Raw genomic sequence first — 15,633 nt, forward strand, 5'->3', positions numbered from 1 at the left:
CTTGTCGCGCTATTTTGTGCGGTGACCGTTACTTGCATTTTCCATGCATTTTATCGCGCTATCTTGCGCCCCTCATCGCACTGTTTTGTGCACATTACTTGCATTTTGCATGCATTTTATCGCACTATCTTGCGCACCTCATCGCACTTTTTTGTGCGCATTACTTGCATTTTGCATGCATTTGTCGCGCTATTTTGCGCCTCGCGCTATTTTGCACTGTGACCATTTCTTGCATTTCGCATGCATTTTATCGCGCTACCTTGCGCACCACATCGCACTATTTTGTGCATATTACTTGCATTTTGCATGCATTTTATCGCCCTATTTTGCGCTGTGACCATTACTTGCATTTTGCATGCGTTATATCGCGCTATCTTCCGCACCTCATCGCACAGTTTTGTGTGCCGTACTCGCATTTTGCATGCATTTCAATCGCGCTATTTAGCGCATCGCACTGTTTTGTGCATTACGTTTCAATCGCGCTATCTTGCGCACCTTATCGCACTGTTTTGTGCACATTACTTGCATTTTACATGCATTTTATCGTGCTCTTTTGCGCTGTCACAATTACTTGCATTTTGCATGCGCTCTATCGCGCTATCTTGCGCACCTCATCGCACTGTTTTGTGCACCGTACTTGCATTTTGCATGCATTTCAATCGCGTTATTTTGTGCATCGCACTGTTTTGTGCATTACATTTCAATCGCGCTATCTTGCGCACCACATCGCACTGTTTTGTGCATTACATTTCAATCGCGCTATTTTGCGCATCGCGCTATTTTGCGCTGTGACAATTACTTGCATTTTGCGTGCGCTCTATCGCGCTATATTTTGCACCTCATCGCACTGTTTTGTGCACCGTACTTGCATTTTCCATGCATTTCAATCGCCCAATTTTGCGCATCGCACTGTTTTGTGCATTACATTTCAACCGCGCTATCTTGCGCACCTTATCGCACTATTTTGTGCTCACTACTTGGATTTTGCTTGCATTTTATCGCGCTATTCTGCACATTGCGCTATTTTGCGCTGCGACCATTATTTGCATTTTGCATGCATTTTATCGCGCTATGTTGCACACCACATCGCACTATTTTGTGCACATTACTTGCATTTTGCATGCATTTTATCGCGCTATTTTGCGTTCTGACAATTACTTGCATTTTGCATGCGCTCTATCGCGCTATCTTGCACACCTGATCGCACTGTTTTGTGCACCGTACTTGCGTTTTGCATGCATTTCAATCGCACTATTTTGCGCATCGCACTGTTTTGTGCATTACATTTCAATTGCGCTATCTTGCGCACCTTATCGCACTGTTTTGTGCACATTGCTTGCATTTCGCATGCATTTTATCACGCTATTTTGCGCATCGCGCTATTTTGTGCTGTGACAATTACCTGCATTTTGCATGCGTCCTATCGCACGGCTTTGTGCACCGTACTTGCATTTTGCATGCATTTCATTCGCGCTATTTTGCGCATCGCACTGTTTTGTGCATTACATTTCAACCGTGCTATCTTGTGCACCTTATCGCACGGTTATGTGCACACTATTTCGATTTTGCTTGCATTTTATCGCACTATTCTGCACATCGAGCTATTTTGCGCTGTGACCATTATTTGCATTTTGCATGCATTTTATCGCGCTATCTTGCACACCACATCGCACTATTTTGTGCACATTACTTGCATTTTGCATGCATTCTATTGCGCTATTTTGCGCATCGCACTGTTTTGTGCATTACATTTCAATCGCGCTATCTTGCGCACCTCATCGCACTGTTTTCTGCACCCTACTTGCATTTTGCATACATTTCAATCACGCTATTTTATGCATCGTGCTGTTTTGTGCACCCTACTTGCATTTTCAATGCATTTCAATCGCGCTATTTTACGCATCGCACTATTTTGTTCATTACATTTCAATCGCGCTATCTTGCGTACCTTATCGCCCAGTTTTGTACACATTACTTACATTTTGCTTGCATTTTAACGTGCTATTCTGCGCATCGCGCTATTTTGCGCTGTGACCATTACTTGCATTTTGCATGCATTTTATCGCGCTATCTTTTGCACCTCATCGCACTATTTTGTGCACATTACTTGCATTTTGCATGCATTTTATTGCGCTATTTTGCGCATCGCGTTATTTTGCGCTGTGACAATTACTTGCATTTTGCATGCGTTCTATCACGCTATCTTGCGCACCTCATCACACTGTTTTGTGCGCCGTACTTGCATTTTGCATGCATTTCAATCGCACTATTTAGCGCATCGCACAGTTTTGTGCATTACATTTCAATCGCGCTATCTTGCGCACCTTATCGCACTGTTTTGTGCACATTACTTGCATTTTGCATGCATTTTCTCGCGCTATCTTGCGCACCTCATCACACTATTTTGTGCACATTACATGCATTTTGCATGCATTTTATCGCGCTATTTTGCGCACCTCATCGCACTGTTTTGTGCACTGTACTTGCATTTTGTATGCATTTCAATCGCGCTATTTTGCGCATCGCACTGTTTTGTGCATTACATTTCAATCGCGCTATCTTGCGCACCTTATCGCACTATTTTGTGGACATTACTTGCATTTTGCATGAATTTTATCGCGCGATTTTGTGCTGTCACAACTACTTGCTTTTGCATGCACTCTATCGCGCTATCTTGCGCACCTCATCGCACTGTTTTGTGCACCGTACTTGCATGTTGCATGCATTTCAATCGCGCTAGTTTGCGCATCGCACTGTTTTGTGCATTACGTTTCAATCGCGCTATCTTGCGCACCTCATTGCACTGTTTTGTGCATCGTACTTGCATTTTGCTTGCATTTCAATCGCGCTATTTTGCTCATCGCACTATTTTTTGCATTACATTTCAATCGCGCTATCTTGCGCACCTTATCGCACTGTTTTGTGCACATTACTTGCATTTTCCATGCATTTTATGGCGCTATTTTACGCATCGCGCTATTTTGCGCGGTCGCCGTTACTTGCATTTTCCATGCATTTTATCGCATTATCTTGCGCACCTCATCGCACTCTTTTGTGCACATTTCTTGCATTTTGCATGCATTTTGTCCCGCTATCTTGCGCACCTCATCGCACTATTTTGTGCACATTACTTGCATTTTGCATGCATTTTATCGCGCTATTTTGCGCATCGGGCTATTTTGCGCTATGACCAGTACTTGCATTTTCCATGCATTTTATCGCTAATCCTGCGCACCTCATCGCACTGTTTTGTGCACATTACTTGCATTTTGAATGCATTTGTCGCACTATTTTGCGCTGTGACGATTTCTTGCGTTTTGCATGCATTTTATCGCACTATCTTGCGCACCTCATCGCACTATTTTGTGCACATTACTTGCATTTTGCATGCATTTTATCGCACTATTTTACGCGGTCACCGTTACTTGCATTTTCCATGCATTTTATCGCGCTATCTTGCGCACCTCATCGCACTATTTTGTGCACATTACTTGCATTTTGCTTGCATTTTGTCGTGCTATCTTGCGCACCTCATCGCACTATTTTGTGCACATTACTTGCATTTTGCATGCATTTTATCTCGCTATTTTGCCCATCGAGCTATTTTGCGCTGTGACCAGTACTTGCATTTTCCATGCATTTTATCGCGCTATCTTGCGCTCCTCATCGCACTGTTTTGTGCACATTACTTGCATTTTGCATGCATGTTGTCGCGCTATCTTGCACACCTCATCGCACTGTTTTGTACACATTACTTGAATTTCGCATGCATTTGTCGCGCTATGTTGCGCATCACGGTATTTTACGCAGTGACCGTTGCTTGCATTTTGCATGCATTTTATCGCCCTATCTTGGGCACCTCATCGCACTGTTTTGTGCACAACACTTGAATTTTCCACGCATTTTATCGCACTGTCTTGCGCAACTCATCGCACTATTTTGTGCACATTACTTACTTTTTGATTGCATTTTATCTCGCCATTTTGCGCATCGCGCTATTTTGCGCTATGACCATTACTTGCATTTTCCATGCATTTTATCATGCTATCTTGTGCACCTCATCGCACTGCTTTGTGCATATTACATGCATTTTGCATGCATTTTGTAGCGCTATCTTGCGCACCTCATCGTACTGTTTTGTGCACATTACTTGCATTTTGCATGCATTTGTCGCGCTATGTTGCAGATCGCGCTATTTTGCGCTGTGACCGTTGTTTGCATTTTGCATGCATTTTACCGTGCTATCTTGCGCACCTCATCGCACTGTTTTGTGCACAATACTTGCATGTTGCATGCGTTTTATCGCACTATCTTGCGCACCTTATCGCACTATTTTGTGCACATTACTTGCATTTTGCATGCATCTTATCGCGCTATTTTGCGCGGTAACTGTTACTTGCATTTTCCATGCATTTTATCGCGCTATCTTGCGCACCTCATCACACTGTTTTGTGCACATTACTTGCATTTTGCATCCATTTTATCGCACTATCTTGCGCACCTCATCGCACTTTTTTGTGCACATTACTTGCATTTTGCATGCATTTGTCGCGCTATTTTGCGCATCGCGCTATTTTGCACTGTGACCATTTCTAGCATTTCGCATGCCTTTTATCGCGCTATCCTGCGCACCTCATCGAATTGTCTTGTGCACAATACTTGCATTTTGTCGCGCTATCTTGCGCACGTCATCGCACTGTTTTGTGCACATCACTTGCATTTTGCATGCATTTGTCAAGCAATTTTTGCGCATCGCGCTATTTTGCGCTGTGACCATTTCTTGCATTTTGCATGCATTTTATCGCGCTATCTTGCGTACCTCGTCGCACTGTTTTGTGCACATTACTAGCGTTTTGCATGCATTTGTCGCGCTATTTTGCGCTGTGACCAGTACTCGCATTTTGCATGCATTTTATCGCGCTATCTGGCGCAGCTCATCGCACTGTTTTGTGCACAACACTTGAATTTTGCACGCATTTTATCGCACTGTCTTCTGCACCTAATCGCACTATTTTGTGCACAATACTTGCATTTTGTATGCATTTTTTCTCGCTATTTTGCGCATCACGCTATTTTGCGCTATGACCATTACTTGCATTTTCTATGTATTTTATCAAGCTATCTTGCGCACCTCATCGCACTGTTTTGTGCACATTAGATGCATTTTGTCGCGCTATCTTACGCACCTCATCGCACTGTTTTGTGCACATTACTTGCATTTCGCATGCATTTGTCGCGCTATGTTGCGGATCGCGCTATTTTGCGCTGTGACCGTTGTTCGCATTTTGCATGCATTTTACCACGCTATCTTGCACACCTCATCGCACTGTTTTCTGCACAATACTTGCATTTTGCATGCATTTTATCGCACTATCTTGTGCACTTTATCGCACTATTTTGTGCACATTACTTGCATTTTGCATGCATCTTATCGCGCTATTTTGCGCGGTGACGGCTACTTGCATTTTCCTTCATTTTATCGCGCTATCTTGCGCACGTCATCGCACTGTTTTGTGCACATTACTTGCATTTCGCATGCATTTTATCGCACTATCTTGGGCACCTCATCGCACTTTTTTGTGCACATTACTTGCATTTTGCATGCATTTGTCGCGCTATTTTGCGTATCGCGCTATTTTGTGCTGTTACCATTTCTTGCATTTCGCATGCCTTTTATCGCGCTGTCTTGCGCACCTCATCGCACTGTTTTGTGCACAATACTTGCATTTTGCATGCATTTTGTCGCGCTATCTTGCGCACCTCATCGCACTATTTTGTGCACATTACTTGCATTTTGCATGCATTTGTCAAGCTATTTTTGCGCATCGCGCTATTTTGCGCTGTGACCAATTCTTGCATTTTGCATGCATTTCATTGCGCTATCTTGCGTACCTCGTCGCACTGTTTTGTGCACATTACTTGCATTTTGCATGCATTTGTCGCGCTATTTTGCGCATCGCTCTATTTTCCGCTCTGACCAGTACTTGCATTTTGCATGCATTTTATCGCGCTATCTTGCGCACCTCGTCGCACTGTTTTGTGCACAACACTTGAATTTTGCATGCATTTTATCGCACTGTCTTGCCCACCTCATCGCACTATTTTGTGCGCATTACTTGCATTTTGCATGCATTTTATCTCGCTATATTGCGCATCGCGCTATTTTGCGCTATGACCATTACTTGCATTTTCCATGCATTTTATCATGCTATCTTGCGCACCTCATCGCACTGTTTTGTGCATATTACATGCATTTTGCATGCATTTTGTCGCGCTATCTTGCGCACCTCGTCGCACTATTTTGTGCACATTACTTGCATTTTGCATGCATTCGTCGCGCTATGTTGCGGATCGCGCTATTTTACGCTGTGACCATTGTTTGCATTTTGCATGAATTTTACCGCGCTATCTTGTGCACCTCAACGCACTGTTTTGTGCACCATACTTGCATTTTGCAAGCATTTTATCGCACTATCTTGCGCACCTTATCACACTATTTTTTGCACATTACTTGCATTTTGCATGCATCTTGTCGCGCTATTTTGTGCGGTGACCGTTACTTGCATTTTCCATGCATTTTATCGCGCTATCTTGCGCCCCTCATCGCACTGTTTTGTGCACATTACTTGCATTTTGCATGCATTTTATCGCACTATCTTGCGCACCTCATCGCACTTTTTTGTGCGCATTACTTGCATTTTGCATGCATTTGTCGCGCTATTTTGCGCCTCGCGCTATTTTGCACTGTGACCATTTCTTGCATTTCGCATGCATTTTATCGCGCTACCTTGCGCACCACATCGCACTATTTTGTGCATATTACTTGCATTTTGCATGCATTTTATCGCCCTATTTTGCGCTGTGACCATTACTTGCATTTTGCATGCGTTATATCGCGCTATCTTCCGCACCTCATCGCACAGTTTTGTGTGCCGTACTCGCATTTTGCATGCATTTCAATCGCGCTATTTAGCGCATCGCACTGTTTTGTGCAATACGTTTCAATCGCGCTATCTTGCGCACCTTATCGCACTGTTTTGTGCACGTTACTTGCATTTTACATGCATTTTATCGTGCTCTTTTGCGCTGTCACAATTACTTGCATTTTGCATGCGCTCTATCGCGCTATCTTGCGCACCTCATCGCACTGTTTTGTGCACCGTACTTGCATTTTGCATGCATTTCAATCGCGTTATTTTGTGCATCGCACTGTTTTGTGCATTACATTTCAATCGCGCTATCTTGCGCACCACATCGCACTGTTTTGTGCATTACATTTCAATCGCGCTATTTTGCGCATTGCGCTATTTTGCGCTGTGACAATTACTTGCATTTTGCGTGCGCTCTATCGCGCTATATTTTGCACCTCATCGCACTATTTTGTGCACCGTACTTGCATTTTCCATGCATTTCAATCGCCCAATTTTGCGCATCGCACTGTTTTGTGCATTACATTTCAACCGCGCTATCTTGCGCACCTTATCGCACTATTTTGTGCTCACTACTTGGATTTTGCTTGCATTTTATCGCGCTATTCTGCACATTGCGCTATTTTGCGCTGCGACCATTATTTGCATTTTGCATGCATTTTATCGCGCTATGTTGCACACCACATCGCACTATTTTGTGCACATTACTTGCATTTTGCATGCATTTTATCGCGCTATTTTGCGCTCTGACAATTACTTGCATTTTGCATGCGCTCTATCGCGCTATCTTGCACACCTGATCGCACTGTTTTGTGCACCGTACTTGCATTTTGCATGCATTTCAATCGCACTATTTTGCGCATCGCACTGTTTTGTGCATTACATTTCAATTGCGCTATCTTGCGCACCTTATCGCACTGTTTTGTGCACATTGCTTGCATTTCGCATGCATTTTATCGCGCTATTTTGCGCATCGCGCTATTTTGTGCTGTGACAATTACCTGCATTTTGCATGCGTCCTATCGCACGGCTTTGTGCACCGTACTTGCATTTTGCATGCATTTCAATCGCGCTATTTTGCGCATCGCACTGTTTTGTGCATTACATTTCAACCGTGCTATCTTGTGCACCTTATCGCACGGTTATGTGCACACTATTTCGATATTGCTTGCATTTTATCGCACTATTCTGCACATCGAGCTATTTTGCGCTGTGACCATTATTTGCATTTTGCATGCATTTTATCGCGCTATCTTGCACACCACATCGCACTATTTTGTGCACATTACTTGCATTTTGCATGCATTCTATTGCGCTATTTTGCGCATCGCACTGTTTTGTGCATTACATTTCAATCGCGCTATCTTGCGCACCTCATCGCACTGTTTTCTGCACCCTACTTGCATTTTGCATACATTTCAACCGCGCTATTTTATGCATCGTGCTGTTTTGTGCACCCTACTTGCGTTTTCCATGCATTTCAATCGCGCTATTTTATGCATCGCACTATTTTGTGCATTACATTTCAATCGCGCTATCATGCGTACCTTATCGCCCTGTTTTGTACACATTACTTCCATTTTGCTTGCATTTTAACGTGCTATTCTGCGCATCGCACTATTTTGCGCTGTGACCATTACTTGCATTTTGCATGCATTTTATCGCGCTATCTTACGCACCTCATCGCACTATTTTGTGCACATTATTTGGATTTTGCATGCATTTTATCGCGCGATTTTGCGCTGTCGCAATTACTTGCATTTGCATGGACCCTATCGTGCTATCTTGCGCACCTCATCGCACTGTTTTGTGCACCGTACTTGCATTTTGCATGCATTTCAATCGCGCTATTTTGCGCATCGCACTGTTTTGTGCATTACATTTCAATCGCGCTATCTTGCGCACCTCATCGCACTGTTTTGTGCAACGTACTTGCATTTTGCTTGCATTTCAATCGCACTGTTTTGTGCATTACATTTCAACCGCGCTATCTTGCGCACCTTATCGCACTGTTTCGTGCACACTACTTGCATTTTGCTTGCATTTTATCGCGCTATTCTGCGTATCGCGTTATTTTGCGCTGTGACCATTACTTGCATTTTGCATGCATTTTATCGCGCTATTCAGCACACCACATCGCACTATTTTGTGCACATTACTTGCATTTTGCATGCATTCTATCGCGCTATTTTGCGCATCGCGCTATTTTGCGCTGTGACAATTACTTGCATTTTGCATGCGCTCTATCGCGCTATCTTGCGCACCTGATCGCACTGTTTTGTGCACCGTACTTGCATTTTGCATGCATTTCAATCGCACTATTTTGCGGATCGCACAGTTTTGTGCATTACATTTCAATTGCGCTATCTTGCGCACCTTATCGCACTGTTTTGTGCACATTGCTTGCATTTCGCATGCATTTTATCGCGCTATTTTGCAAATTGCGATATTTTGCGCTGTGACAATTACGTGCATTTTGCATGCGTTCTATCGCGCTATCTTGCGCACCCCATTGCACTGCTTTGTGCACCGTACTTGCATTTTGCATGCATTTCAATCGCGCTATTTTGCGCAACGCACTGTTTTGTGCATTACATTTCAACCGCGCTATCTTGCGCACCTTATCACACTGTTTTGTGCACACTACTTGCATTTTGCTTGCATTTTATCGTGCTATTCTGCGCATCGCGCTATTTTGCGCGGTGACCATTACTTGCATTTTGCATGCATTTTATCGCGCTATCTTGCGCACCACATCGCACTATTTTGTGCACATTACTTGCATTTTGCATGCATTTTATCGCGCTATTTTGCGCTGTGACCATTACTTGCATTTTGCATGCGTTCTATCGCGCTATCTTGCGCACCTCATCGCACTGTTTTCTGCACCCTACTTGCATTTTGCATACATTTCAATCGCGCTATTTTATGCATCGTGCTGTTTTGTGCACCCTACTTGCATTTTCCATGCATTTCAATCGTGCTATTTTACGCATCGCACTATTTTTAGCATTACATTTCAATCGCGCTATCTTGCGTGCCTTATCGCCCAGTTTTGTACACATTACTTCCATTTTGCTTGCATTTTAACGTGCTATTCTGCGCATCGCGCTATTTTGCGCTATGACCATTACTTGCATTTTGCATGCATTTTATCGTGCTATCTTGCGCACCTCATCGCACTATTTTGTGCACATTACTTGCATTTTGCATGCATTTTATCGCGCTATTTTGCGTATCGCGTTATTTTGCGCTGTGACAGTTACTTGCATTTTGCAAGCGTTCTATCACGCTATCTTGCACACCTCGTCACACTGTTTTGTGTGCCGTACTTGCATTTTGCATGCATTTCAATCGCGCTATTTAGCGCATCGCACAGTTTTGTGCATTACATTTCAATCGCGCTATCTTGCGCACCTTATCGTACAGTTTTGTGCACATTACTTGCATTTTGCATGCATTTTATCGCGCTATCTTGCGCACCTCATCGTACTATTTTGTGCACATTACTTGCATTTTGCATGCATTTTATCGCGCTATTTTGCGCACCTCATCGCACTGTTTTGTGCACCGTACTTGCATTTTGTATGCATTTCAATCGCGCTATTTTGCGCATCGCACTGTTTTGTGCATTACATTTCAATCGCGCTATCTTGCGCACCTTATCGCACTGTTTTGTGGACATTACTTGCATTTTGCATGAATTTTATCGCGCGATGTTGCGCTGTCACAATTACTTGCATTTGCATGCACTCTATCGCGCTATCTTGCGCACCTCATCGCACTGTTTTGTGCACCGTACTTGCATGTTGCACGCATTTCAATCGCGCTATTTTGCGCATCGCACTGTTTTGTGCATTACGTTTCAATCGCGCTATCTTGCGCACATCATCGCACTGTTTTGTGCACCGTACTTGCATTTTGCTTGCATTTCAATCGCGCTATTTTGCTCATCGCACTGTTTTGTGCATTACATTTCAATCGCGCTATCTTGCGCACCTTATCGCACTGTTTTGCGCACATTACTCGCACTTTGCATGCATTTTATCGCGCTATTTTGCGCTGTGACAATTACTTGCATTTTGCGTGCGTTCTATCGCGCCATATTTTGCACCTCATCGCACTGTTTTGTGCACCGTACTTGCATTTTGCATGCATTTGAATCGCGCTATTTTGCGCATCGCACTGTTTTGTGCATTACATTTCAACCGCGCTATCTTGCGCACCTTATCGCACTGTTTCGTGCACACTACTTGCATTTTGCTTGCATTTTATCGCGCTATTCTGCGTATCGCGCTATTTTGCGCTGTGACCATTGTTTGCATTTCGCATGCATTTTATCGCGCTATCCTGCACACCACATCGCACTATTTTGTGCACATTACTTGCATTTTGCATGTATTTTTGCGCTGTGACAATTACTTGCATTTTCCATGCGCTCTATCGCGCTATCTTGCGCACCTGATCGCACTGTTTTGTGCACCGTACTTGCATTTTGCATGCATTTGAATCGCGCTATTTAGCGCATCGCACAGTTTTGTGCATTACATTTCAATCGCGCTATCTTGCGCAGCTTATCGCACTGTTTTGTGCACATTACTTGCATTTTGCATGCATTTTGCATGCATTTTATCGCGCTATCTTGCACACCTCATCGCACTATTTTGTGCACATTACTTGCATTTTGCATGCATTTTATCGCACTATTTTGCGCTGTGACCATTACTTGCATTTTGCATGCGTTCTACCGCGCTATCTTGCGCACCTCATCGTACTGTTTTCTGCACCCTACTTGCATTTTGCATACATTTCAATCGCGCTATTTTATGCATCGTGCTGTTTTGTGAACCCTACTTGCATTTTCCATGCAATTCAATCGCGCTATTTTACGCATCGCACTATTTTGTGCATTACATTTCAATCGCGCTATCTTGCGTACCTTATCGCCCAGTTTTGCACACATTACTTCCATTTTGCTTGCATTTTAACGTGCTATTCTGCGCATCGCGCTATTTTGCGCTATGACCATTACTTGCATTTTTTATGCATTTTATCGCGCTATCTTGCGCACCTTATCGCACTATTTTGTGCACATTACTTGCATTTTGCATGCATTTTATCGCGCTATTTTGCGCATCGCGTTATTTTATGCTGTGACAATTACTTGCATTTTGCAAGCGTTCTATCACGCTATCTTGCGCACCTCATCACACTATTTTGTGTGCCGTACTTGCATTTTGCATGCATTTCAATCGCGCTATTTAGCGCATCGCACTGTTTTGTGCATTACATTTCAATCGCGCTATCTTGCGCACCTTATCGCACTGTTTTGTGCACATTACTTGCATTTTCCATGCATTTTATCGCGCTATCTTGCGCACCTCATCACACTATTTTGTGCACATTACTTGCATTTTGCATGCATTTTATAGCGCTATTTTGCGCACCTCATCGCACTGTTTTGTGCACCGTACTTGCATTTTGTATGCATTTCAATCGCGCTATTTTGCACATCGCACTGTTTTGTGCATTACATTTCAATCGCGCTATCTTGCGCACCTTATCGCACTGTTTTGTGGACATTACTTGCATTTTGCATGAATTTTATCGCGCGATTTTGCGCTGTCACAATTACTTGCATTTGCATGCACTCTATCGCGCTATCTTGCGCACCTCATCGCACTGTTTTGTGCACCGTATTTGCATGTTGCATGCATTTCAATCGCGCTATTTTGCGCATCGCACTGTTTTGTGCATTACGTTTCAATCGTGCTATCTTGCGCACCTCATCGCACTGTTTTGTGCACCGTACTTGTATTTTGCTTGCGTTTCAATTGCGCTATTTTGCTGATCGCACTGTTTTGTGCATTACATTTCAATCGCGCTATCTTGCGCACCTTATCGCACTGTTTTGTGCACATTACTCTCATTTTGCATGCATTTTATCGCGCTATTTTGCGCTGTGACAATTACTTGCATTTTGCGTGCGTTCTATCGCGCCATATTTTGCACCTCATCGCACTGTTTTGTGCACCGTACTTGCATTTTGCATGCATTTGAATCGCGCTATTTTGCGCATCGCACTGTTTTGTGCGTTACATTTCAACCGCGCTATCTTGCGCACCTTATCGCACTGTTTCGTGCACACTACTTGCATTTTACTTGCATTTTATCGCGCTATTCTGCGTATCGCGCTATTTTGCGCTGTGACCATTGTTTGCATTTTGCATGCATTTTATCGCGCTATCCTGCACACCACATCGCACTATTTTGAGCGCATTACTTGCATTTTGCATGCATTTTACCGCGCAATTTTGCGCATCGCGCTATTTTGCGCTGTGACAATTACTTGCATTTTCCATGCGCTCTATCGCGCTATCTTGCGCACCTGATCGCACTGTTTTGTGCACCGTACTTGCATTTTGCTTGCATTTCAATCGCGCTATTTAGCGCATCGCACAGTTTTGTGCATTACATTTCAATCGCGATATCTTGCGCACATTATCGCACTGTTTTGTGCACATTACTTGCATTTTGCATGCATTTTATCGCGCTATCTTGCGCACCTCATCGCACTATTTTGTGCACATTACTTGCATTTTATATGCATTTCAATCGCGCTATTTTGCGCATCGCACTGTTTTGTGCATTACATGTCAATCGCGCTATCTTGCGCACCTTATCGCACTGTTTTACGGACATTACTTGCATTTTGCATGCATTTTATCGTGCGATTTTGCGCTGTCACAATTACTTGCATTTGCATGGACTCTATCGCGCTATCTTGCCCACCTCATCGCACTGTTTTGTGCACCGTACTTGCATTTTGCATGCATTTCAATCGCGCTATTTTGCGCATCGCACTGTTTTGTGCATTACATTTCAATCGCGCTATCTTGCGCACCTCATCGCACTGTTTTGTGCAACGTAATTGCATTTTTCTTGCATTTCAATCGCACTATTTTGCGCATCGCACTGTTTTGTGCATTACATTTCAACCGCGCTATCTTGCGCATCTTATCGCACTGTTTCGTGCACACTACTTGCATTTTGCTTGCATTTTATCGCGCTATTCTGCGTATCGCGTTATTTTGCGTTGTCACCATTACTTGCATTTTGCATGCATTTTATCGCGCTATTCAGCACACCACATCGCAATATTTTGTGCACATTACTTGCATTTTGCATGCATTTTATCGCGTTATTTTGCACATCGCGCTATTTTGCGCTGTGACAATTACTTGCATTTTGCATGCGATCTATCGCGCTATCTTGCGCACCTGATCGCACTATTTTGTGCACCGTACTTGCATTTTGCTTGCATTTCAATCGCGCTATTTAGCGCATCGCACAGTTTTGTGCATTACATTTCAATCGCGCTATCTTGCGCACCTTATCGCACTGTTTTGTGCACATTACTTGCATTTTGCATGCATTTTATCGCGCTATCTTGCGCACCTCATCGCACTATTTTGTGCACATTACTTGCATTTTGCATGCATTTTATCGCGCTATTTTGCGCACCTCATCGCACTGTTTTGCGCACCGTACTTGCATTTTGTATGCATTTTAATCGCGCTATTTTGCATCGCACTGTTTTGTGCATTACATGTCAATCGCGCTATCTTGCGCACCTTATCGCACTGTTTTACGGACATTACTTGCATTTTGCATGCATTTTATCGTGCGATTTTGCGCTGTCACAATTACTTGCATTTGCATGGACTCTATCGCGCTATCTTGCCCACCTCATCGCACTGTTTTGTGCACCGTACTTGCATTTTGCATGCATTTCAATCGCGCTATTTTGCGCATCGCACTGTTTTGTGCATTACATTTCAATCGCGCTATCTTGCGCACCTCATCGCACTGTTTTGTGCAATGTACTTGCATTTTTCTTGCATTTCAATCGCACTATTTTGCGCATCGCACTGTTTTGTGCATTACATTTCAACCGCGCTATCTTGCGCATCTTATCGCACTGTTTCGTGCACACTACTTGCATTTTGCTTGCATTTTATCGCGCTATTCTGCGTATCGCGTTATTTTGCGTTGTCACCATTACTTGCATTTTGCATGCATTTTATCGCGCTATTCAGCACACCACATCGCACTATTTTGTGCACATTACTTGCATTTTGCATGCATTTTATCGCGTTATTTTGCACATCGCGCTATTTTGCGCTGTGACAATTACTTGCATTTTGCATGCGCTCTATCGCGCTATCTTGCGCACCTGATCGCACTGTTTTGTGCACCGTACTTGCATTTTGCTTGCATTTCAATCGCGCTATTTAGCGCATCGCACAGTTTTGTGCATTACATTTCAATCGCGCTATCTTGCGCACCTTATCGCACTGTTTTGTGCACATTACTTGCATTTTGCATGCATTTTATCGCGCTATCTTGCGCACCTCATCGCACTATTTTGTGCACATTACTTGCATTTTGCATGCATTTTATCGCGCTATTTTGCGCACCTCATCGCACTGTTTTGTGCACCGTACTTGCATTTTGTATGCATTTCAATCGCGCTATTTTGCGCATCGCACTGTTTTGTGCATTACATGTCAATCGCGCTATCTTGCGCACCTTATCGCACTGTTTTACGGACATTACTTGCATTTTGCATGCATTTTATCGTGCGATTTTGCGCTGTCACAATTACTTGCATTTGCATGGACTCTATCGCGCTATCTTGCGC

This window comes from Camellia sinensis, chromosome 12, assembly GCF_055761805.1.
Source record: "Camellia sinensis isolate YWXY chromosome 12, ASM5576180v1, whole genome shotgun sequence".
Classification (NCBI taxonomy): domain Eukaryota; kingdom Viridiplantae; phylum Streptophyta; class Magnoliopsida; order Ericales; family Theaceae; genus Camellia; species Camellia sinensis.